Raw genomic sequence first — 25,601 nt, forward strand, 5'->3', positions numbered from 1 at the left:
AAAAACTCAGTAATGTTTGAACTGCCTAGATACTGAGGTGATGGGAATCATAGAAGTGCTGAGACAGACAGATGTCTTCACCATTCAGAAAGTTGTGTACTTTTGCATCTCTCCAGATCAGTGCAACTCCCTGGAAGTCTGAACTTGAAATCCTGCTCCATGGGTGCTCACTGGTGCCAGGGCAGTTCGTGGGTGTTGGGCTGCTGGCACTGACTCTGTGAAGAAGAGAGGGTGAATTTCATCGCGGCGTGTAGGGTGCACACATGCATTATGTATCCCTTTGGGGCGGGGGAGGGAAGCGGTTCTGAAGTCAGAGGTGACTTGCAAAGGGATTTTTTAAAAATTATCTTTGTCCTCTTTTCTCTTTTGCTGCTTTATGTAAAAAGTTATAGTCAGGCATTTTTGTCTCTTTGCTTCACGAGTTTGACGCTGTCGAAGATCCACCACCTCTCCTTTCAGATAGGCTGAGAAAGCCTCATTATGCACATCTCCAAGGCATCTAACAAGTCCTGCAGCAAAACCAGGGAGAACTGCATTTGAAATTCAGAATATTAGAGTAAAAAATCAGAGGAAATCACTCCCCCCCCCCCTTTCCCCCAATATTTTTTTGTTTTCTTCCATTTTTTCCCCCTGTAAAAATATCAGGAATATATATATGTGCATATTTATGTATATATAAAAACTGTATTTTATCTTCCAGGTCACATTTCAGCACCCTACAGAAGCAAAAAAATAAAAATAATAAAAAAAATCAACTCTTTAAGCATTGTGCAATGCTTTGGTACCTCCACTGGAGGAACGTCCCCCAAAGAATATTTTATTTGAACAAGGGAGAGAGCGGGGGAGAAAGTCTGGGGTCTGTGTGGGGGGTGTGTGTGGGGGGGTGTATATGTATGTGTATGTGTATATATTTGGTCTTTGCATTAAAAACAAAATTGGCTTTCAAATTTTGCCCTCCCTCTCATCCATATGTGTTCTTAGGAGATGTGTGAGGGGAAAATGATCATTTCATTTTGTATGTATAAAGTCCAGTAACAGATCTCCTCCTTAATTACTCTTCCAAATAGGCTATGTATCCTTGTTGCGGCATAAAATCTCCATTAGTTGGGTTCTGAATGATGTAGCTGAATCAGTATTGTTGTTTTTGGTGCCTGCTGTTACCAACAATATACTCGAGTTTAGTAGCACAACTTGTGTTTGCTCCCTCCCCTCGCGCCCCCCCTCCCCCCCAGTCTAAATGTATCCAACCAGTCAATCAACACTGGCAGGCATCAATGCTATGGCTGTCAGATTGAGTTAGCTCTGGATGGGCTAAACTACTGGCTTGCTTTCTGAGCTTGAAAATGTATTCAAGTAGTGGCATAAAAATTAGACTTGCATATAGGTAGAGTCTGGTAACGGGCACTTATAGGGAAAGAATGATACAGCATTTTAGTAGAATATAGGTCTCCTTCCCATCTCCCTCTGTTGTAGATTAGAAATAATAAAATAAAATACATGCTTATGTTTATGGCTACATGCTTAGTGAACAGAAACGTTTGAATTTTCATTAATCTGAATTTTGAGTTTTTAATAGAACAAAGAGTGAAAGACTAGAAATTAAAGAGCTGCTAATATCTGGAAAACTTTTTGAAAACATTTGCTTTAGAGCCAAAACTATTTAGGTCTTGTGTTCTCTCTCTTTTTTCTTACCCTTAATTTTTTTTTTTTAATGGAATGCTTTAGTGAATGCATTATCTGTGGTGTTGCTTATTCCCTGGAGTAGCTGTCCTCTAGCTATTTCCTGCGCAACAAGTTGGGATGTCACAAATCCAGGAGTGTAGTTTTACATGCAGGATAGTAGCAGGAGCAGATGGAGTTTGGAAAAGGATTTTTTTCCCCCTCCTTTATCTTTTTAAACTTCCTGAGGAAGAAATAAAAGGATTTCGCATAGCACCTTTCACAGCACTTTCTTCATCGTGAAACCTACAGGAGTCATTTCAAACCTACAACTGAAATGTAGATCTCTGTCCCTAGGGTAGAGCATGACAGTTGTGTGGAGCAAGGTAGTGCATAGCAACAGTGGTTCTCAACCAGGGGTCCGGGGCCCCCTGGGAGGCTGTGAGCAGGGGGGCTGCCAAGCCTAGGGCAGAAAGCTGAAGCCCTGCCACATGGGGCTGAAGCCCGGGGCCCTGAGCCCTGCCACCTGGGACTGAAACCGAAGCCTGATCAATATAGCTTCACGGGGCCCCAGGCAATTGCCCATCTTGCTACCCCCTAGCGCTGGCCCTGGCTTTTATATGCAGAAAACCAGTTGTTGTGACCCAGGTGGGCCATGGAGTTTTTATAGCATGGTGGGGGTGGGGGCAGGGGACGACTCAGAAAGAAGAAGGTTGAGAACCCCTGTATTAGGAGATGACACAAAGAGGAATGCCATGTCCATTTGTACCTGCAGCGGGAGCTGAAAGGGGTAGAATGTATCCAGCTGGAAATTGGGGTCCAGATTGAGCATGTGAGTAGTTCCATTGACTTCAACAGAAGTAGAGTTAGGCCAGTGCTGAATGCTTTTGAAAAACCTACCCTAAATACTTAGGCCAGTTGAACACACTGGTGTGTGTGCGTGTAATGTAGTTTGTTTGTAGTAGCACCTGCAATGCACTAGGTATTGTTCAAACCTAAAAGAAGATAAGGAGCTTATATGCACTTGTTTCTCCCAAATAGCACAGTGTTGAAAACTTAAAAACTCAAGAGGTTGTGCATTCCGTTGTTATTTTTTATTTATTTATTTATTTATTTATCTTAAGATCAGAGCTTTCATTTTAAAAAACCACTGAATGGATTCTGAGTCCCAGTTGCAGAATCTCCAGCCTGCTTGAGGAATCCTTTGTGGAGAATAAGAACAGCCTCCAACCAAATAAAGCTGGCATGCAGAAGAAAAACAAACAGGTCATTCTTTGTGTTCCATGTCAAAGTCTGATGGTTACATCAGGAGTGATGCCAGATGTCAGCCATTCGTATATCACCAGGTCACAATAGCAGAACAGCTTGGAGTGGGAGTGGTGTGGCGGGAAACTCTCTTTAAAAGCCTTTTAAACTGTAAGTAGAGAGCAATCTATTCTCCGTGGAGAAGACCTGACATCCCTGGAGATCTGATTCCTCCATTTGTTCACAGACCGCAACTGTGCATGCTTCCCCCACGCTGCGCTGGCAGTGTGCTCCAAACCTGACCTGGAGAGGGGGAATTTGGAGGTGCAACGAAATGTAAATTAATATGCCAAGTTGTGAGGCGTTTCAAGGCCAGGGCCGCTGGGGTTCCATAGCTGGAACAGCAGGTATTCGGTGGGGTGTGGAAGTGCAGACATAGTGCCTGAATACCTCTCTGCTGTTCCTGTATCATGGGGGCACGTTCCTCAGCTTAGAGCCAGCCCATTTTGAGTCTCTCTCGCTTGTGTTTATAAATATGTTTACATCAGAAATGGTGACTTGTTAGACTGAGGCAATGGGCACTCCCGTAAATTCATGCGAGTTCAAGTAATTTGTTTTGTGTGGTTTCCAGCACATTTATTCTTCCTTGCGTACCTCGTATTAAGTCATTTTCACTTGGGCCTTGGAAGGATGAGGGGTATGAATGGTATGCCCCGTCCCTGCCTTTCTCCCCTTCCCCCCCTCACAAGCTGTAGTAATTGTTCTGCAAATGCACTGGGGTTTCACTGTCCTGGTTCAGTCTTGGTTTTTGCATTCTCCTTTGAAAAGCAGTGATTCAAACTTTCATAGTGTTTGTTTGTTTCTTTTTAAGGCCAGAAGGGTCCATCAGATCATCTAGTCTGACCCTCTGTACAAGAGTGACCATACAGCTTCATCTGGTTACTGCTTCAGTGACCAGCTGAAGCACATTTTCTAGAAAGGCGTCCCGGCTTGATTTGAAGACTTCAAGAGATGGGCTGAAGGTGCAAAGTTCAAGGGTACTTGGATTTTACCTTTAGCCTGGGCCCCATCTCTGCCTAAAAAGCTATGAAGCAGTGACTATCCTTTCCTGTGCACAGAATCCTACAAGTGTCAGTTATGAAGGTTACATTTAGATCACACCTACATTCCTAGCACTAATCTGTGTTTGCACTTTCATTCATTTTCTACACAGCAATCAGAGGTGTGATTGTGTAACCCACACACCAATTGCAGCTTGTGTAGACAAATCCCATAGTAGCTTTAATCTAGGGAGTGGGGCTAAAAATGTCAGTAAAGTTGCGACGGCACGGACTCTGGTATAGGCTCAGAGCATGAGTATGTAGCCAGGGTTCCAGGCACGCTTGTACTGCCTGCGCTGAAGCACACACCGTTGCGTCTTCGCTGCTGTTTTTAGCCGTGCTAACTAGATTAAATCTAAAGCGGGTATGCCTATGGAATCTGCCTCTGGTTGCAGTGTAAACGCACCCTCAGAACACATTGTGGGTAGAGTATCACACTGCAAATGTCACTTTATGCTCTTTATACTAGTGTTGAGACTGTATCAGAGTGCAAATGAAATATTTGCCTGGTAAAGGTGTACAAGTTTGTAATGGCTAAGTACAAACCTTTCATCATTACCTGATCGTGGAGATCTTCTTTTCTGTGTCTTGACCATATTTGACCTTGCATTTCCGCCTCCCTTCAAAGCAACTTCCTTGTAAGGCCATTTGAACGTGTGGTATTGAAATAACAGAAGTCTTGTTTCAACAAGTCGGCCAATCCATTGTAGAGGTCACTGAGTAACGTACATATAGGTAAGTGGGGCAGAGAGAACTGAAGGTCTAACTTTTGTCGGAGCTAATTCTTGTCATTACTTTGTTGTTTTCAGAACTCTTTTGCTGCTAGTTTGTTTACCTTTGTGCGCCTTGGTGTGAATTTAATGCTGGGGAATGGTGACAAGGCTTGACAGTCTTGGAGGGCGAAAAGGTCTGTTAGTCACAGAACGAGTACAGCCCATGATCGCAGCAATGTGAGCTTCCCCACCAATGTACATCAGTCCTGCCCTGGCGGGACTACCTCTAGGGGCAAGATGGGTTGTTCTTTCTATGTCCGGGTCCTGATTTTCAGAGTTTTTGAGCACCCACAACCGTAGTTGGAGTCACTGGGAGCTCCAGGTACATACCACTTGTAGAACTCAGGTCCTTGATGTTTGAGAGTGCCCGTTGTGGCTGTAGAAATGTGGATGCTGATCCACTGGGATCACAAGTTCTCTGTATAACATGAGACTTGGATTTTCAAAGGAGTTAAGGGCCCAACTTGCATTGTATTGAATTTCCAGGGGAGCTGGGCACATATTTTGTTGCAACTTATGATTTGTATTTCAGTAGCACCTAGGAGCTCAAGTCATGGATCAGGACTCCATTGTGCTAGGTGCTGTATGAACGCAGAACAAAAAGAGGGTCCCAGCGCCTCACTTTGATAATCATAGAATCATACCAGCTGTAGTCCTTATCACTTTTATTCCCTCTTGAAAAGTGGATTGACCACATGAGGCAGTATGTGGCAGTAAGAGTTCTGATAAATTTTGTGTACCAATACCCCTCTACTTTCCTTGGTTTATGTTATAGAAGACTTTGTATTAGGTATTTTTTATAACGAGAGAGATTTAAAAAAACACCACACTTTTTAAAGGATCTTATTCTCTTTAAATGAAAAAGTAAAGTGCTTTGTTGAACTGTTCAGCTGAAAGATGCTATAAAAGTACAAAGTAGTTGCAACTACATGGAACCATGGTGGGATTTATGCACTCAGAGGTGACTCAAAAAAATACAAATACTATTTACTTCAACTAGTCAGATAACAAAAATTGCATTGGATTGAAAATTCTGGCATGCGTTTTATAAACCGGGACAGAAAATAAGTCTTGCTTTTATGCATGTAACATTATGCGAACACACACAATAATGGGTGCAGCCTCCCTTGTATGAAATGTGAACTGGTGTTAATGTTGCATCAGTTTTCACATCTGTAAAATGGGGATAATGATACTGACCTCCTTTGTAAAGCACTTTGAGGTGTACAGAGGAAAAGCACTGTAGAAGAGAGAGTTATTATTATTATTATTATTATTATGACTAATAATATTTCAGTGCTAAATCCAGAATGATCAGATTGTGCTAGCAACATTGTAGCTCTGTGTTTCTGGGTATTTTGTTAATATATTTGTCAGGCTGTATGATTGATTGCCCCCAGAGGGGCACTATACTGTGTATAAGATTTAATAAGTTAGTCTTTGCCGCTCACTGATAAGGTGTGATATAACTGGCGAACATGAAAACTTTTAAAGAATAAGTCTGTTTCCAGAAAGTAAGATTAATCTGCTCAAAAACCTGACATTTCATAGCTGATAGTAAAAAGATTTCACCAATATCTCATACGTTTAAACCTGGAAATATTTTGTGTGTTGTAGAGTTGCTGTCGTCAACATGTCTAGATCCTTGATAGGAGTCCGTTTCAACCTCCTCCTTTCTTCCTGTTGATTAAAAATAGTTCTGCTATGAAACTGCCTCCACTAGATTGGCCAACTGTGATTTGACTATTGGCAAGTGGAGTCCCAAAACTTGGAAGAGAATTGATATGCACTGGGAAAGTTTGGACAGATGAACTTTTTTTCATTTTCATCAAACGGTTTCTTCAACTTCTAGGTTTATTTTTTTGTCGTTGAAAAACTGAAAATTTGGTTCCAGAAGAACTCAAATTTTCAATGCAAACTGATTTTTTTCCCACAAAAATTCCTTTTTATGGAAAATGTTTGACCATCTCTAATCTGTAGCCAACTTTAAGGAAACATTAATTATCTTTAATATTCAAGAAGTTCGCAGAAGCCCTTTGTCCTAGATGCTGTGCAAATTATTATTATTTATCATTTCTATTACCGTAGCTCCTAGGAGTCCTGGTCATGGCGAGAACCCCATTGTGCTATACATTGTACAAACTCAAATAAATAGGAAAACATGGTGCATGCCCATAAGCCCTAAACATGTCTCTTTGCTTGGTAGGGACCAAAGGATGCAGCCAAGTGGCTGTATCTTTGCAAACCCATATTATAGTGTGAGATTAATCACATGAATAAGGGTTTACAGGAATCAAGCTTCTGGTTTCTGGGTAACTCTCCCTTCTCCTCACAATTCTTACTGTAAGACATACTTTGTCATTCTTATTTTGTGTCCAGTTCATTTAATGTGAGATCAAGTTAATTTTTCCTAACTAGGGCTGCCCCATTCAGATCATCCCAATGCAGCATGCTGAAGCTCTTTAAGCTCCTCCACCTCGCAAACCCCACCCTTCAAAAAACAAACAAGCAACCTCAGTCAAATTATTTGTTCTCCTAGCGGCAAAAATCTGGGCTCATACTGTCAGCTTTTGCAACATCTGGATGCCTGTATTGGGTTCATCTTATGCATTGGGCCAGATTTTGTCCATTCGTTAGTTTACTGGCCATTACAATGCTTCCCTCTCACTCCTATTCAGATCTTTCAATCTTCCCTCCTTCCTATTTCCCTCCAGCTCTTAACTCACTTTTGGATTTTATCTCTGTATTCCCTTCAATTTGCCTAAAAATCTTTCCGGTAACTGCATATTGAACATAACACCTGACCCTGATATTAATACCTGCCCTATCCAGGATATGACTTTAGTGCTAGAAGTGATCTCTGTATTTCCCCAGTATTTTACAGATGAGCACTGAAAAGTGTCTTTATTCAGTTTGACTGTTGCTATTATGTGGCAAGGCATTCAATAAAAGTTGTGATTTATGAGATGTGTGTGGCCATTGTTGTTTTTCACTCTGTCATCTATCAGGGAGAGAAAAGCCAGGCCTGATAATTCTTGGCACATAGCTTTTTCAGTTAAGAATGTCAGCTGTCATGCTGTCAAGAGAAGTTATTGCTCTAGATTTAAAAAAATAAATAAATAGAGATCCAGCTTCTTACTGTGGTACGTTGATAAGGGAGCGCTTTCTGCATTTTTGAAAAAATGTCTCCCATGTTAAGGCCCTTGGAGAATGCCCACTTAAACTTCCAATGCTTTGTGTTTTCAATGTGTGACAGCCTTTGATTGCTTAATATAAAAAAACATTCAGTTCCTTTTTTGCTGCTTGTGTTTTCTTTCCCTTCCACTGTTTAATGGAGCACTCTTTCTTTTTGGCTAGGTATTTTAAAAATGCTATTTTGCAAAGTATGTGCATATTAGATAAACTGGTGTTGAATAAAAGCCCTGTCATATTTGGCGGCTTGATGCATACATAAAACGGACCTAATTGAAGACAGAAGCTGTTTGTCACAAATGTGAATGTAAGGTTGAGGGGCAGAGAGGAAGAATTATGTTAAATGCCAGGTTGATTTTTTTCCTCATTAGTTATTTGCAGAAATGTATCAAAAAGCCATTTTAATGCAATGTACAATACTATTGCAAACTTGTGCTCTGCATCCTAAGTGCCTGGTTGCAGCACAGTTAGACACTGAAATCATTCCTCGATTAGTCCCCGGAGTCCTATATAAGTCTTTAACTCTCAGCATGTGGTCTCTGACTTAACAATAGATGAAGGATTGCTGAACTTGAACAGAATGTATAACCTGCAATTTTCAAACCTGGAACTTTTTTTTTTTCCCCTTCTACCCAAAGAAGATCCTCCAAAACTTCACTACAGGCAGCAAGTGTACTTGCCTTCAGGGCAAAACTGGGGAACTGGAAAGATTTGTGCCCCCAAGATCATAAAAATGGGTAGCAAATCACCAAGGAAAGAGAAGCAGGAAAGTTTTTCTAGCTACCATAGAAATCTGAGCTTTCTGGCCTCAGGGCTTTGAGTTCTATTAGGGTGGTGATAGGGAAGGTCAGGTTTGCAGGTCATAAGAGAGAGGGGAAAATGGCTCTTTAGACAAGGACTCTACAACTTCCTTTTGATTCTCTGGGGGCAGTTTCCATCTGCCTTTTCATTACCAGCTTCTAATTTCAGAGTTTTATTTAGCTCTGATTTAAAAATCTTCTCCTGTGCAGAATTTTGGTACAGATTCTTTTTAAATGTATTTTTTTAAGGGGGAAACCTCCATGAGATTTGTCTTTTTATGTGCTGAAGTGGAGGGACTTGTGCGCATGTGCAGACACTCGCAAATCACAGGTGACTCTTCCAGAACAGTGTTGTCGTCAGAGCCTCTTGGCATAGCTCTTCTCCTGACTTTTTGTATAGAAAAGCTCAAAGACTCTAGCCTTATTTTGAAACACCGGACTTAGTCAGAGATCTTGGTCTATGGTGTAATTAGGAATGGAGTACTTGCTGCCTTGGATGCAGCTGACCATTGAAGGCAAGTTTCCCCAGGTGAAAACAGCAGCTTTGCCTGTCTACACTGAGGTTTGCTCTGGGTCAAGCTATGCTAGAACCTCAGTTATGAACACCAGAGTTACAAACTGACTGGTCAACCACACACCTCATTTGGAACCAGAAATATGCAACCAGGCAGCAGCGGAGACAAAGACCGGGGGGAGGCAAATACAGTGCAGTACTGTGTTAAATGTAAACCTACTAAAAAAATAATGGGGAAGTATAAAAACAGATTTGACAGAGTATGTAAACTGATTCTGTGCTTGTTTCATTTAAATTAAGAGGGTGAAAAGCAGCATTTTTCTTCTGCATAGTAAAGTTTCAAAGCTGTATGAAGTCAATGTTCAGTTGTAAACTTTTGAAAGAACAACCAAAACGTTTTGTTCAAAGTTAGGAACATTTCCAAGTTATGAACAGCCTTCACTCTGAGGTTCTACTGCAGGGTAGGCAACCTATGGCATGCGTGCTGAAGGCGACACGCGAGCTGATTTTCAGTGGCACTCATACTGCCCGGGTCCTGGCCACCGGTCCGGGGGGCTCTGCATTTTAATTTAATTTTAAATGAAGCATCTTAAACATTTTAAAAACCTTATTTACTTTACATACAACAATAGTTTAGTTCTATATTATAGACTTGTAGAAAGAGACCTTCTAAAGATGCTAAAATGTATTACTGGCATGTGAAACCTTCAATGAGAGTGAATAAATGAAGACTCGGCACCCCACTTCTGAAAGGTTGCCAACCCCTGTTCTACTGTATACCAAAGCCTGGCCATTGATGGCTGTGATCAGGACAACTCCCCAGCATAGACAATCCCTTACTATAAAGGCAGAGATCTGGGAATCCAGTTATCTTGATGATTTAGCCTTTTACTGGGAGATCTTTGGTGTAACTTTATAGTGACTTGATTCAGGTCCCACAAACCCATAAGAATACCAACCTAATAGTATTTGCTGTGTACCAGAGCTATGGGGGTGGGGGAAGGGAGAGGAAGGAGAGTAATTCCAGCTAATGACTTATTTTCAGTCACATTATTTTGCTGACCTGTTGGAGTTTATAAATAGGGCAATCTTGAGAAACTTAGTTCTAGCAGCCTCTGCTCTGGGAGGCAGTATGTCACCTGAACAGTATACTGTGTATCTTAGGGGAGGTCAGGAGCAAAACTTAGGAGACTCTGCTGTGGTCATCCTTAAGCTAGTGAATAAAAATGACACCCTTCAATGATTCCTGGAGTTCTGTGATTTGATAGCTTTGGGGAGGGAAAGCAGTGACAATACTGGCAACATGACAGCAATTTACTTTTAATCCACAATCTCTGCCCACTTTTCTCAGTGTTGAACGAGGAGATTCTTCCTGGGTTCAGCAAGATTCCTAAGCGGATAAGCTTAGACAGAGATGTGGTGCAAAATTATACTGACGTCAGTGTTGTCACATGCTCTCATGGGTGGTATTGTCCGTTGTGTGTGTGTGTGTGTGTGTTGGTGGGGTTTTGTTTTTGTTTTGTTTTTTTAAAGTGAGACACTTTTAGTCAGGCAGGTTCAAAGTTGGGGATGTGTCTGATCAGGATGCAGAGAAAGGCAGGCCTCTGTGAAGTAACATCTGGTGTTTCTATTGGGTTAACAGAGGAATTCTGGTCCAGTATAGTGGCCCGTAACCTTTCATACAGACACTCTCTTCCACACGGGGAACTCCTTCTCCTCAGCCCCCCACCCATGCAGCATCCTATTTAGCAATATAAGGAGGACAGGATGGTTACTAGATTGACAGCCCCTGTCTTAGGGCTATTGTTTCAGGCTGTCTGCAGACTCAGGCAGGTATCACTGTACCAGTTTACACTTGTTTAATATATTTAAGGTTATCCCTGCAACCATAAGGGCAAGAAACCTTTCTTTTAAACAAACAAAAAAAAGGGGTGGGTGTGGCTGCAACCTCCCCAGAAATATGGACACAACCTCCTGGTTAAGAACCCCATGTCTATTGATATGAAAAGCCTGGAATTCTTGAATTCCGGCTCTGTCATTTCATCTGTAGCTGTGGGCTGCAGGTCAGGTCACTTAACGTTTCTACTTCAGTGCAGGGAATGTGAATTAGGGCTTGTCTTCACAGGGAAGTTAGTGCAAAATAGCAAAGGTGGGAATTTAAAGCACAATAGCTCTTCCATACTAGCTCCCAGTGGAGACCCTTATTCCACACTGAGTGCCCACAGGGGGAGCTAATGTAGAATAGTTACTTTGCACGAGCTATTTTGAGCTTTTCCCCAAGACAAGCCCTTAGTGAATCTTTCTATAAAGCACCTTGAATGTGGTGCCATATAGACACTGTTTGTTTGTTTTTTTAAAAATAAATATCTACGGAAAATGATAAAGTGCGCTCATTTGAAGAAGAGCATCTTTGTTTTTCTAGGAGAGTTTTGAATGATAGTATTTGAGCTCTGATAATGACAGCTTTTCCTGCAATGGGTTATCTGGGCCATCATCATGATTATTGTACAAGCAACTTTCATCCCACAGGATCACCAAACTCATACATTGCAAGAATTATCCACATGGAGAGATATTGGATGTTACACAGCCACCCGTGGAGTGAATATATTGTCTGGTTAACAACACAGCTCAGTGTGTCTTAGCATGTCCGCAGGAGGGGCTTAGGTAGGCAGAATTTAATTGCCAGAATTGGAATTCGGTCAGGGTTAATATCCCTTCACTCATGTAAAATGCTTGTCTGTGTAACCCCAAACAGGAGGAGAAAAACACTGGGGGTGTTGAACCCTGCTAATGGGCAAAAGAGCTAATCACTCAATTGGGCTTAATTTTCATTTTCTTTAACATGTTGAGAGGGCATGCGTCTTGATTAGTGACAGTCTCGTTTAAAAACTAGGCACTGAGTCACAGTACGTATATTATGCAATCCAAATGCAAACATACACACATTAGATTTTTTTTTTTTTTTTTTTTAGAATGCTGTTACCAAATACTATGCTTTACAATGCTAACAACTTTAAAATCAATTCTTCCTGGAGATAACTGATTTATTAGACTCCTATCCTTCTGAAGGCAAAGCTAATTGCAATTAGGAGACAAAGCAACATGTAGCAGATATCATTCCGAGCAATAAATCTTTCAACATTGGGCGCTACCCATTAATATGCTTTGAAAACAGACTTGTGCAGGCCAATTGACGTGTGCCTTCCACCTGGGTGTGTGTGAGAGGGTGTGTATACATGCATATGCACTGTGTACAGGCAGTGCATGCATTGAATATGTGGTATGATACATCTGGAAATACGGTACATTTATCATCTCCTTAGTTTGTGTATGCATGCATATCTGTTGTATATGAGTCATGCATGTGCATTCAGTATGTTGTGTGTATAATATAATATCTCTTAATGCAATGTATAGCTTGAGTTCTTTAGTTTGTGTGATAGTGTGTATGCATATCTATTGTATATGGGTGATACCTGCATTGTGTGTGTGTGTGATATTATATCTATCAGGCTATGCATATCTGGTGCTCCTTAATTTAGGCAGACTTGACAGTGGGGGAACCCAGGTAGGGTGACCCAATAGCAAGTGTGAAAAATTGGGGCACTTTTTTTTTTTTTTTTCCCTGGGGGCAGTGGGTATAGTTGCCTGTATAAGACACAGCCCCTAATATTGGGATAATATCAGAAAGTCTGGTCACCCTACACTAAGGTGAGGAATCCCAGCATCTTTTTCTCCCAGTAGGAACATAAAAGCAGTGAAGCATTTGCGTTCTTCCTCTTAATGAATGAAAAAAAGTGTGTTAATTAACTCCATGAGCCCCTGATGATCATGACCAATGAGAAAGTTTAATTCTGCAAGAGGTCATGGGACCTGGAGTTTTCATTTGGCATCAAGACATTTAGTTTTAACTAGAAATATATATTTCGTGGGGTCATTCAAACTTGTTTTTCTATAATAATTTTTTTGGGTGTGATTTTTCCCTCCTCCCCCCTCCCCCCACTCACTCCCCTGTCCCTTTTTCTGGAGACAGAACTGCTGTTTTTTCTCTGCTTTCCCCTCCTTTTGTCCTGTTTTCTTCCTGCCTTCTTTCTTTTTCCACCTGTTCAGATCCCATTTACATTTGCACAGCTCAAACCTGTTGCCCTTTGATAAAGGACTGCAAGTTCAAAGATCCCAAATGTTTTCACTGGTCTTGCAGCCCTCAGCACCATCCCATCCTCACTACCTATCTCTCCCCCTCTACTCCCCACCACTTCCCCTCTAGGTTAGCTTTTCCTTGCCAACCCCACATCATTCCTCCTCTCTGGTCCAATCCTCATCCCTCTAGACCATTCAAATCAGCATCCCAGCTCCCTAACTTCAGCGGAAGTTTGTGCTCATTGTTTGGAGGGTCTCATTTCCATCTAAGCTGAACCCTGAAGGGCGATGGGACTTTTCTGCCTTGGAATCTTTTATCATGCTTCTCCCAAGACTTTGAAGTGCCCCAGCTGTAAGTCCCAGAGGTTTAATGGATTCTGGGGTTCTTCAGGCAAGAAGGACCTGCAAACCAGGAAGTGAGAGCATTCTGCAGGCAGAACAGGTGTGGATGCCAAACTACGCAGCGCGAGTGAACTGATAAAATTGTGCTTGTTGCCTAATGTGAGTGAATTGCTTACATTTGTGCACTCAGTCCGTGGGGCTTGACTGGCTGGGTCACCTAGTGTACAGAGCACTGGACTAGGACGCAGGAGACCTTGGTTTTATTCCCAGTTCTGCCACTGGTCTGCTTGGTGACCTTGGGCAAGACACTTCCCCTGTCTGTGCTGCTGTGTTTCCTCACATGTGAAATGTGGATAATGATACTGCCCTCTTTTGTAAAGCACTTTGAGATCAGCTGAGAAGTGCAATACAAGAGCTAGGTATTTATTTTACTGAAGTATTTAGTTTTCAGTTATAAAAAGACTGCTTGCTGTTTCTCAGTGGAGACAACTACAGTATGTTATAGAACAGTAAGTGTGAGGGTTGGGGAGAGTGGCTTCATTGCCAACTACACACTTCTCAGGCCTCTTTTTATACTAAATGGCTTAGTGCGCTGACAGTATGCATTGCTTTAACTTCGTTTATTAACAGTGATCATACCTCTCCCTTCCCATGTGTCTTTACCTCGCTCCCTTCCTGCCTCCCTCTTCAGTGCCTGTGATTTGCAGGCAGATGAACTTTCAAGCCAGCAGCGTAGGACTGTGCATCTTAACCTGTTTCCCAGATATTGACTTGATGGCATAAAACTGAGAAACGAGTCCTCAAAGTTTTGGTCGGTAGTTACCGCTGTTCCCTGACTGCCTCTCTGTTTCAATAAACAATTGATTCAAAACCATGGTTTCTAGTACTGGGGAAAATATTTCATGCTGGGTTTGTAAAAATGATCTAAATGGAACCGACATCCTGGCTATAAAACACCTGTAACATTACACATTTAGTTATGTTACTGGAGACATGAGTTTCTTTAGATTAGTAGTATTTTATTTGTCACTTTCTTCCCCACTCTGAAAGCAAATCTTTCTGTATATGAGGATTTATAGAAATATGTTACTAGCACAAAAAAGTCATGTACAGTAAGACATTGATATAAAGGAGAAATAATATATTGTTTTGGAGTCTTTGGCTGATTCTCTCTTGGTATAATCATCTTAGCTCAGAACAATATATATAAAAATAAACTTCTTTAATAATAATAATAATTATTAATAATAAATTAATAATATCAACAATAATATCTTGCAGTTTTTCAGTACCTTCCTATCAGGCTCTTGGCAGTTTAGACATCTTATTGAATGAAGCTTCACAACATGCCTGGGTAGACTATACATACCCGCCTACCCCCATACCTTTTATAGGCATGGAAACATAGGCACAAAGGGGTTGATTCTGTAAGGTGTTATCAGTGGCGGATTAGTCACTGGGCCAACGGTTCCATGCCCAGGGGCCCTGGCCAATTGGGGGACCCCAGAAAATGGGTGCCCCAACCCCGCTCGGCCTGCCTGGCGCTCCTGCCAGGAAACGGGGCAAGTCCCCACGCCCCGACCCTGCTCCCCTTTAGGAGTGCCAAGCAGGTGGGGGAAGCCCCCACCCTCTGACCCCAATCCCTGGCAGAAGTGCTGGGAGCGGGTCGGGGGGACTGCAGGCGGAAGGGGTAGGGAGGGGCCTCCACTTGCTCTGGCCCAGGGCCCCACAAAACTATAATTCGCCTCTGGGTGCTGTGCAGTCTGGCCCTGATCCAGCAGTGGAGCTTTCTCGCATGCTTGGAGTTAAATTTGTGCTTAAATGCTGAGCATTGTGGCCCCAGTCCACCAAAGCATCTTTCAGAGTCAAGCCTATAGACTTGCCCCCATGGTCCCAAAGTGAATAGAGAGCACAGCTGGGAGGTAGAAGCCAAGAGTTTTGAGTTCCTATCTTGTGTTTTAGTCACCATCTTTATCTGTTAGACTAAGGCCACTGCCCGGGTTAAGGCTGGCTGAAGGTTAAGTAAAGTATTTCATTGCTCTGTGTAAACTGGGGGCGTCTTCTCCTGATTCACATGCTTGTCTCATTCTTGAAGCCATCATGGCTGCTTGACCAGCAGGCAGAAGGAGAATTCGTTCAGCTTTTAGAGTCACAACCGTACTATTCCTTGCGTGGCCGGCGGGATCTCTGATGGGGGAGGACACTTCTTTCCCCATTGTGGGGGAGGGTTGGAGTGATATGATGATTCTCGCAACACACCTAATCCCCCTGGGAAAATGAAAAGATGAAAGAAAAAAGTGATATTTCCCTGTACGGGGATGCAGAGAATTCTGTTTCAAAAGCCATGGCAAGGAAAAGCCAGGCATTTCTCAAGAGCTCAGTGGTCTCGCATCAGATGAGAAGATCATCCTTTTGGAAAAAAAACAAGTGGAGTGTTGCATAGATATCAGCTTTGCTCAGCAGATTAAGGAAAACTTGCTCATCAGTAACTGATTGCCATGTGCATCTATATTATGTAGATGAAATTAATCAAGGCTAAGGGTTAAAGTTTCCATTTGTTCTTTTTGAGAAATCATCTGGAGTAGTTCGGGAGGGAGGTAAATTGCTTTAAACATTCCCCCCCCCCCCCGAAGCTTTCTTTTCTTGTCAGAATACTGCCTAGAATCTTAACACAGTGTTGACACTGATTGGACAGGGTTATTATGAAACAGTAGTTGACACGAGCTATTCAATTACTAAGTAGTGGTCTACTTAAAATATGTCGTCCTGCACTGTACGCGCCACAAACTTTTTTGCAGGGGTTTGTTTGTGTGCGCAGCTGGGGGAAAATATGAACCCTTGAAGAACAGGAGGAGGATATATTTGTTTCCAGTTGTATCTGACTCTGTGGTCTGATGTCTTTTCACACTGGCCTCTGACCTGTCTGCCTCCAAATAGTTTTTTCTTTCTATTTATCTTGTTTGCAGGTGTGTGCTTGGAAAAGCGCTGGGTTGACAGTGCTGTAAAAGCCCCTCTAACGACACCTCTACCTCGAGATAACGCTGTCCTCGGGAGCCAAAAAATCTTACCGCGTTATAGTGAAACCGTGTTATATTGAACTTGCTTTGATCCACCAGAGTGCGCAGCCCCGCCCCCCCGGAGCGCTGCTTTACCGTGTTCTATCCGAATTTGTGTTATATCGGGTCGCGTTATATCGAGGTAGCGGTGTATTAAACAGGCGCCATATGGGGTAGTGGTGCTAACCCGAACCTGATAGGACTACCCTCCTCTACTGCAGTCACATTTTTTTCCTGCCATCTTTCAGCTGCCAGTCAGTGCTATTTGTGATGTGGAGACCTGCTGACTAGGAATGGGATTGAGATCTCCCATATATTTTTGACAAGAACAGCCATTAGCTGTTAATGATGTTTGGTCAGACATGCCCTAGTGGTGAAAGTCCCCAGTCTCTTGTTACCTAGTCCCTGAGCCATTAGATCTTTCCTTCCCAAGTGAGCAAAGCGCGAGCGCTTCTGCTTGGCTCTACAGTGCCCGGGAACTGCTGTTTTGTAGGCAGAAAGCTGCAGCTGTATGCAAATATGTCAACGATCGAAGATACGTAGTCAGTTTTGCCTAGCGTCTTTGCTCTGAGATTACGGGATTTTAATTGGGACGGTTATAACTTTAATCACACAAACATGGGGAACAATTCTTGGTTGAGATTTTTGAATCAACAGAAGCTGGAAAAAAATCAAGTCATTCAAGTGCCTCAGTATAGATTCCAGAATCTAACTTTAGGCATGCAGGTTGGAAAATCTTGGCCTTTGTGGTTATCATCCAAGAGGTCGCTCCACACTGGGAGCAGATCCTGTATAAGTTTCATAGCTCCACTGCTTTCAAATGGGGCTGTGACAGTTGACAGCAGCTGAGGATCTGTCCCACTCTGTGTGTGAGCAGACATTGCTTTTCACAGTCCCATCCGACTTCCGTACAAAGCCTTTCTCTTTGCTAGCCCTTCTCTACTTGCTAAAGCTCGGACAGATAATAGCTGTGCTCCCTTGCAGTATGTTTTGGAAAGCTCCACGGCTCAAGTTTCTCAGCTTGACATATTTTCTCCAGCTGTAGCTGAAAGGGCCCTTCCTATGCATATAACTTGTAGATCCGTGCTTCCAAGTCGCCTGTGAACATGGTCCTCTATAAACACAATCCCTCATAAACATACGCCTTACGGTAGGACAAAATTTCTGTGGTCATAGTTTCTTTTCTTGGCAGATCTCATTTCATTGCAGGAGTACAGTATAATTTAATCACCAACATCAGTAAATCTTGGTAATGGCTAGTCAATGATGCATTCCCACTAAATATTCTTACAGTATCTTTGATTGTGAGGTCTCTGGGGCAGAGAGCCTTATCTGTGTTCTTTGTTCAAGGTGACATTTAAAAAACCTCGTTGATAGAGGAGCACAAGTCGTCTTATTTTCCAGTGGGACTTGGGCCCCTAAATCTCTTTGGCACTTTTGAAAATCCTACCCATAGTGCTGAGTTGAATTGGACCTCCAAACGCCTGTTTGTGGTCCTGAGGTGCTACTGCAATAGAAATAAAAATAACTAAATTGAGATAATTTAAATGATAGACAAGGAAAGTGAGGTAATATCTTTTATTGGACCAACTTCTTTTGGTGAGAGAGAGAAGCTTTTGAGCTTACAGAGAACTCGTCTTCTGGTCACTATGTAAGCTGGAAAGTTTGTCTCTCTCACCAACAGAAGTTGGTCCAATAAAAGATGTTCCCTCACCCACCTTGTCTCTCTTAACATCCTGGGACCAACCTGGCTACAACAACACTGCCTACATCATTTAAATGTTGTCGAACAGTAGCCAGACCTGCACGTGAGCTAAGTTTTCTGCACTCTGTGGAGAATTTAGTTTTATTTAGACCATATAGTAAAAAGAAGCTAAAGTAACCAGGTAAACTTAAAGTAGATTTTTCTCTCCGCTCCCCCATCTCCTCAATGTTTCAGTAATTCAGGAAACTGTTTACTAGAACATGGCAATAGAAAACAGCTGAGAGGGAGGTGGTATATACCTAATTCCGGTAGTGTTGGGTGAATGGCTCTCTAGAGGACAAGTTCTTACTGGTGAATTTCATTGTAGCCTTTAATATTCATTGAATTGAATTGACCAGATTTTTTCTCCCCCAAAAGATCTTGACACCCACATTTGGGGGCAGTTTTTCAAGAGAATGGTTCTCCCATTTAGGCACCTAAACAAAGTTCTCAATATCCAGCAGCTCCTACTGAGAACAGCGTTGTCACTGACTGACAGCTTTTTGGGGTGACGTTAGCAGAGAGGCGAAGGATGTTTGGGCATGGAGGATGAGCGGCCCTTGTTCTGAGAGAGCTGATCCCTCTCAAAAAGGGTTACAGTTTGACTCTGGGAGCCATGGGGAAGTCTTGGGTACTAATGCAACTATTGCTTCTGCTGTACCTGTGACGGAATAAAGAACTTGAGTTTTTTTCACTAGTAGCCACAGAGACTCTGCAGCAGGAACCAAGTTGACAATTTTATTTGAGATACCTAAGGGAGAACAGAATCCAGCTCCCTTGTTGCTCAGTGGAGCTACACTGATCTACTGTCACAAGAATCTGGCCCAGCATGTTTACATGGCCTAAAAGAGCCACTTGATACATCAATTTCACAGTGCTACGTTTTTGTGACTTGATACTAATCGGACAGGGTAAAATTCACTCCTGTGCGGAGGGCAAGTACAAGCCATGTGCACCATTTAAGTCCCACCTAAAACCTATTTTGAGTGCTTAAGTACATTATAAGTGGCACATAAGCCATGTGCTGACTCTCAGGATAGGAATGAATCTCACCCATTGTACATAAACTCCAGTGTCTGTTTTATAGCAAATAAAACACAGCTCTAGCTCTCACCATGAAAAACCATCATTTGCCAACCACCTAGTGATAATGGGGATATGATGCTTTTCTCCTCTATTCAAAGAACAGTAAATAATTGGCAGCTCTTGGTAAATGTTGACTCTTTCATAGAAGCTGTTGCATTCATTTAAAAAAAAAAAAAAAAAAAGCCTTTTGGAACTTGTTCGTGGAGTCCCAGACTCAGCAAACGTTGGAGAATTCTTGCCTTTGGTTTGGTATTCTGCTGAAGAGTTCTGATAATTTAGTTACAAGATCACTTTCCCCATTAGGTGAGTTATTGTTGTTTTTAATCATAGGTTATATGGTAGCCAGAATGTACAGCACAATGGAGTATGAAATATATTTCAGCGCATATACTAAAGATAATTTTTCCAATTATAAACCAATTTAGAAGACAATAGACCCCAAGAGTGATGAAATGTCAAACTGCAGATTAGGTGAGCAAGCTATAATGCTTTTGCTTATATATACACACACATACACACACATGTAGAGAGAAAGAGATCCTGAGAAACATTTTAGCTTTATATCTAATTAGTTTCCTCTCAATTTAAATTACTTTCCCCAATTTGTGATGCAGATAAAACAGTTTTACACCTTAGTCCTCCAGTCAAGCTCTGTCAAACTGAAATGCCTGGGAAGTGAAGGCTGAATGAATGTCTCATGTACACACCGTTAGCTGAGATTATAAACAACTAACTCCAGAGACACCCACCTTATAGTAGCTCCATCTAGGTTGAATTTCCCTAGTTTGTTCATGAGAAGGTCATGCGCGACAATATCAAAAGCTTTACTTAAGTCAAGATATACCACATCTATCGCTTCTCCCCTATCCACAAAGCTCGTTACCCTGTCAAAGAGAGATATCAGGTTGGTTTGACACAATTCGTTTTTGACAAATCCATGCTGACTGTTACTTATTATCTTCTAGATGTTTGCAAATTGATTGCTTAATTATTTGCTCCATTATCTTTCCGGGTAAATAAGTTTGACTGGTCTGTAATTCCCCGGGTTGTCCTTATTTCCCTTTTTATAGATGGGCACTATATTTGCCCTTTTTCCAGTCTTCTGGAATCTCTCCTGTCTTCCATGACTTTTAAAAGATAATCTCTGACCCTGCTGCCGTGTACTTCTATATAGGTGATTTTTACTCCTAAGAGAACCACATCTGTTGGGTGACCCCAAATTAAATACACTTTTTACTTCATAGTGGGATGTTTTTTTTTTTTTAAATGTAATGGCACACTCAAAATTACTTCATCATCACTGACCGGGAAATGTAAAGTTTACCTGTGTGAAGTTTTAGTAGTCCATGCTTCCCAAAACAAGAAGGGTTCAACAAGAAAAGCCGTATGAAAATAACAGTAAGAAAACCATCTTTTTAAAACCTTGACCTTAAATTGTTCTGATAGGTAACCGCCAAGTTAAAAAAGATTTTGACCTTTTCTTATCAGAAAATGTGAATAGATACTTTGAGAATCAGAAATGCTTTGACACTTGCAAAGTCCCTAATTACTTTAAATGCCATTTATTTTTAAAAAATCACTGGATCAAGTTATCAAATAATTCTAGTGGAAAAACAACAAACCTAGGATTAGCACTGATAAATTACAAATATTCAAGGAAATTAAGGGGGGGGGGGCTGGCTCTTCCAAACTGGAAACTCTGTAAGCTTGCACCATTACTATGTGAATGGCGACACTTCACTTCTATCCCACATCATGTATTGTTGATATGACACATGATTGAATAGGACAGGCGTTTCATCTTTCAGATTGACTCTTTAGCCTATTGTTTAAGCCAGGAATTACCCAATATGGCTAAAAACAATCTGATTATGATCCAACCTCTGCAAAATTGGCATGAAGTCAGAAAACTCCTCTCTAAAGCCACGTTTCACTACCACAGGACTATTACAGGACTCGCTCAATTTCAGCCTGCAGAGGCAAATACATTTTTCAAAACGTGGGCCCATAAAGGGATTATAACCTTAAACAACTCTCCTCAGTAACAGTCTCATGTGCTTCGATTAACTGCAGCAACAACGTAGTATAGGAACAGAACAATTTTGCAGGTACTTAAAATTAACAGACTTCATAACCAAAGTTGCATCCCTCTCTCTGTTATCATTTCCTGCAATAGCCACAGAGAGACACCTTCAGTGTGCAAACAGCCATAAGCATTTTATTTCCAAACTTTACATAATCCTCCAGAATACGGTGGATGAGCAATTTAGAACAAAGACATGGATTCAGAAAGAGTGGAGGCTGAATGCTACCATTCGTAAACATGAATTTGCAATGGATTCACACAGTATTCTTACCCAGACCATCATTCCTCTACCGTTTAAAAAAAAAAAAAGATAATTGGTTAAAAAAATTATTTCCCTGGCAAAATTTTGTTTGGATGAAAAATTTAATTCAAATATTGAAATTAGAGATATTTTGAAATTTTAAATAAGAAATTTAAGCTCTATTCTTAAAGTTTTTCTCTGCTCTTCATTGTCTCTACATTGAAATGACTCCTGAGCAACAATGGCAATTATTTTCTTCCCCAAATGGTGCTGGTTTTATATGGGGAAAAAATTACATAAAATTTAAAAACCAACAAATACCAAAACCAAACACACTCGTCCATTCTCTTCTCTGCTGCCTACAACCACTGAGCTATCAAGTCATCTTCCCACCCTTACTGCCACCACCAGCCCTTTATGTTTCTTCTGAAGTACTCTTAGATTTTGACTGTGATACTTCCAGTATTGGAATATTTCTGTGAACTGTGTTACAAAATTGCATTGTAAAAGATTGTGTTCGATGTCCTTCCTGTGAGTAGGATGGCGAGGGTAGCTGGCTTCCATGTCGCACTTGGAATAAGGTGATAATTTTGGGGTTCTTGGTCAACGCTTTTGGTTTCAGCTCTCTGGATAATCTCTGCTACTTGGATTTATTTTATCCCAGTGAAGACTAGCCTCAGAACACATCTGTCTGGCTAATGAGAGAGAGTTTACTGGTTAAAGCCTGAGTCCTAGGCTTTGTCTGTAATTGGGATTAGTCCCAATTCACCCATCCAATGGCTGGAAGCCAGCGAAGCTGAAAATTACACTGGTTAAACCTTCATATGCTTGAAATTGGGGTAGGCTTCCCCCATTGCAAATCACAACTATCCTTGTCTGCCCCAGCTACATAAATTGCTGGCCACCAATCCCACGTCTAGACAAGGCTTGAGAATCAGGACTCTTGGGTTACATTCCCACTCTGTTTACTTGCTGTCTGACCTCAGGAAGTCCCTTATCTCACTGTGGTTGTGAGTTTTCATTACTTTGTGTCTGCAAAGCACTTTGAGGTCATTATCTGAAAAATGCTGCCCTTCAAACCATTATGTCTGTTACAACCACATGCTATCAGTCATTCACATTCGTCAAGTAATTCATAGTCCTAGGCAGAGCAGGTAGAAAGTGGAAATAATAAATTGTGCACAGTTTGGAGGTGTGGTTATAGCTTTTCTTTTCTTTTCTCCCCCTTTTCTTTTCTTTCCTTTTTCCTTTTCCTTTTTCTTTTTTCTGTAGGACAAAAGAAAAAGACATTCCTTGGGGGCCCCCTTTCGGAGGGGAGGGGGAGAATTAAAAAAGCGTAGACATAAGATGGTTGAAATCCACAGACATCAGGCCCCATATTTGCTGCTGGGAGGGAAGGGAAGGGGTAGCCCAGTCCCCCCCCCCCCCAACAGAAATGGTCATCATCCTTGTGCCCCTTAAGCTGCAGGTGGGTGAAGTCCTCTAACACAATGTCATTGTCCTGCCCATAGTTGGTTTCATACTTGATGAGATTGGCGTTGATGGGTACATCCGTCTCTGGGACAGCTGACTGGGGCCATGACAGAGTGAATTGCTCTGGGGGCTTGGGGTGCATTAGCATGAAGGGAAGCGCCACAGGCACATCCTCACCCTGACACAGGACCAGCTTTACCTTCACATGGTACAAGACTAGGAACCCCGGTACCTCCTTATTGGCCCCTTCCTTGACTATGGTGCTGGAGGCCAGGTTGGTGTGTTTGAGTTTCCCATCCAGTGCCAAGCCCCACTTCTCATGGTTGTTAGCAGGGATGTTGGGGTGTAGATCTTGCAGAAGATGGAGCTGGGATACAACTGCTCATCATGTCCAGTCTTGGCCACAGGACATTTTCTACTGGGTGGTGCCACACCTGTGATCTTGATCTTCTTGATGCTCTTGCTTGAGTTGGTGTTCTGGACATTCACATTAACTGGCTCCGTGGGGTAGCTTGTGGCATGGGTAGAAGGAAGACAAAGAAATCTCGTATTTAAGCATGTCAGGGTTGGAAGAATTGCTAAGGCAACAAATTACTTGTATTCATTCGCTGAGGGGAGCATGTATCACAAAGCAATTGAACTGTCTTTTCAGGAAAACATAGATTGCAAAAGCAGACTTAATTTTGTGCTTCTTTTCTACCAAAGAGCTGCTTTCTGAAACCACTTCCCACCTTGCAACACATGTCTGGGCATTAAAATGTTGTGCATTTGCTTGTCATTACAAATACTTGCTTTGAATGAATCTATTGAAACAGTGATTTTATTTTATTTTATTTTATTTACCCTTCTGTCTTGCTTCCAAAAGAAGTAGCTTTTTCTTTCTTGGTCGAATCTAAAGAATGATGATGATTTCAAATATTACTTAGAATAATTGCCTTCCTCCCTCTTTTGTATGACACCAGAGCTTTGGCTCAATCTTAAATCAAATGCAACAGGCAAGAGGGCTCTTCACAGGCTGGCAAAATCCTTTCGTTGCAAGTCGGCTTCAGCCAATTCTTATTTGTAAATGACAATTTTCTACAGGAAAATATATGCTTGGACATCAGTTGTAGAATCCCAGATTGCAGAGAGGAAAGGAATAATTGAATTCTGATACCACCCACACACACACACACACACACTCGCCCCCCCCCCCCCCGCCAATAAATAAATAAAATTAAGTCTCTAAACCATGGTTGTGGTGACAGTTTGGGGAAGTATCTATAGTAGATTTTGATAGCATTGGAAATTGGAGTGAAGTTTACTTTTTTCTATACTCCAGGTTTTTTGTTCAGAGTCTGAGCTTGGTAGAGGTGGAAGGCTGTCTTTAGTCATCCAATGGATCCAACTGGGCAGATTCTGATTTTTGGAAGCACCATTGATTCCAATGGGATCTGATTTGCAGGACAGAGCCTTGTGTTTGTAACAGTGTTTGAGCGTTGTTACGACCAAGCATAACTTGTATACGTGCCTAACGTGGTTGGAATCTGTGTCAGAAGCCTTGTTGCTCAGACAGTAGTTGCAGCTCCAAGGTTACGGCTGTGTCAATTATAATTGGACATGGTTTTGATGTGGGCAAGGCAGTATCAAAGCAAAGGTACTGTGTGGAGACAGCATTTCTCCCCCGCTACACTTTAAGCATAGAGAGATTATCTACTTTACTAGAGGACTGTTGGCTAAAATCCAACCTGGTTTCTCTTGTAGGCATGGTTAACTTTGAAAGCACACACCCGAGTGTGTGGCTTTTTTGTTGGGAGCAGAGAACAAGTAAATGGAATCTAATTATCCCATGCTTTTATAATGTGGAAGGCTCTGAGGGTTTGTCTGCATGTGAAAATTAATCTGGAATAAGGTAAAGAGCATGTTAAATCTAGATTAAGCTAATTCAGAGGGCAGCACTCTTAATCTGGAGTAAGTGTCCATTTATGGAGTTAATCAACAATAACTATTCCAGAGTCCCTGTATAGACAAGCTGTTAGTAAATTCTGTAGCCATTTACACCAATCAGTTAGAGTAGTGTACCAATATCTGTAATTTAAGGCAGTGCTTGGTAGAATGGCCCAGTAACTGAGGTTCTTGTCTTGACTGTGCATGCCTGGAGTTTACAA

General features: G+C 41.8%; 1 protein-coding gene and 1 pseudogene across 1 annotated transcript in view; one reads left to right on the top strand and one right to left on the bottom strand.

Annotated features, from left to right (window-relative positions):
• MSI2 (musashi RNA binding protein 2) overlaps positions 1-25,601 on the top strand; it is a 382,621-nt gene that overhangs the window by 76,929 nt on the left and 280,091 nt on the right. The window lies entirely within an intron of this gene.
• On the bottom strand, positions 337-25,201 carry LOC112103582 (annotated as a pseudogene).

Source organism: Terrapene carolina, unplaced genomic scaffold (assembly GCF_002925995.2).
Source record: "Terrapene carolina triunguis isolate 2854851 unplaced genomic scaffold, T_m_triunguis-2.0 Scaffold231, whole genome shotgun sequence".
Lineage (NCBI taxonomy): Eukaryota > Metazoa > Chordata > Testudines > Emydidae > Terrapene > Terrapene triunguis.